This window comes from Drosophila persimilis, unplaced genomic scaffold (genome assembly GCF_003286085.1).
Source record: "Drosophila persimilis strain 14011-0111.01,24,50 unplaced genomic scaffold, DperRS2 tig00001078-arrow-arrow-pilon, whole genome shotgun sequence".
NCBI lineage: Eukaryota > Metazoa > Arthropoda > Insecta > Diptera > Drosophilidae > Drosophila > Drosophila persimilis.
The window spans coordinates 369,669-370,932 of NW_020825410.1; the positions used below are offsets into that span (position 1 = coordinate 369,669).

Sequence of the window (1,264 nt, forward strand, 5' to 3'; positions counted from 1 at the left end):
CTGACAATTTATACATTCTACTCACCAGCTATCTCTCAGACAGAAGCTTCAAAGTCGTATGCTGTAACAACATCACCTCAAGCCTAAAGCACATAACCGCTGGGGTGCCGCAAGGAAGCGTACTTGGCCCAGTGCTCTATAATCTTTACACTGCCGACATGCCGCAGCCACCAAGACACGCAAACTCAACCCAAATGCTAGCAACGTACGCTGATGACGCAGTATACCTCGTATCTGCCCTAAGTCCAAAACAAGCCAACGAAAATGTGGAGCGGCTCGTGGCTTATGCATTATCATGGTCTAAGAAATGGGGAATAACCATCAGTCTTGCAAAAACTGCTCATGTTCTACACACTCTCTCACCTGTGCAGCAACACACTCCAGCTCCAAGGTTAGCCGGGCAACTCGTGGCCAAAAAATCCGTCATGCCATACCTGGCACTAAAACAAGGGCCCGGATCAAAAAGCTCGACTGGATCATCGGCAGAAACAGTAAACTCCCACTACCTCCAAAGGTCCTCCTCTATAAGCAGCTGATTGCCCTAATATGGCAGTATGCCATGCCAGTCTGGGGGCCACTGACTTCAAGCATGCAAATGGCCAAGCTCCAGACGATCCAAAGCAAAGCCCTCAGAGCAATGTCAAATGCTCCCCGGTATGTGAGCAACAACGCACTGCATGCGGATCTCCAAGTAGCAACTGTGGAGAAAGTTTATAACAGACTTTGAAGGAACTGCTACACTCGGCTAATGCAGCACACAAATTTACTTGCCTGTGAGATCGCAACGCACCCATACATTCCAAGAAGGCTGGCCAGGCCAAGGTATGCCGCAATGATAAAAGAGCACAATCCAAACAGCAGCAGAAGCCTGACAGCCATCCAAACAATACTGCTCCAAGTCAGACGCGAGAACTGGCTGCGCAATCCATTTGCAACACACAATATGGAAATCAGCCGCAGTAGCGCTAATGCAGCTGCTACGCAGGCAAATGACGGCCCCAGCAGAGAACCTGATGATGGACGGCGGCAGCTCCAGAATCCAGATGATGGCGGCGGCTGAAAAGAAACTAAAAACCTTTTTATTCTTCCACAGATACGAAGCCACTTCACCTTCACAGAAATTGGTAATCCACATCCAGAATGACGATGCACTGGACCTCGGCCAGCTTCAGCCCTGTTGATGCTGTCCTGCAGTCACAGTTTAGCGCCGACACTCGCAAGGATTCCACTTCGCAGCCGACGACGAGACCAATAGGCGTAATGA

At 49.9% G+C, this 1,264-nt stretch overlaps 1 long non-coding RNA gene across 1 annotated transcript; it reads right to left on the bottom strand.

Annotated features, from left to right (window-relative positions):
- Window positions 1-233: 233 nt before the first annotated feature.
- Window positions 234-518, bottom strand: LOC113566838. Its single transcript, XR_003409248.1, has 3 exons — window positions 507-518; window positions 364-434; window positions 234-300 (listed from the first exon to the last, which is right to left on the bottom strand). It is a non-coding gene; the product is annotated as an uncharacterized LOC113566838 (long non-coding RNA).
- Window positions 519-1,264: the final 746 nt, after the last annotated feature.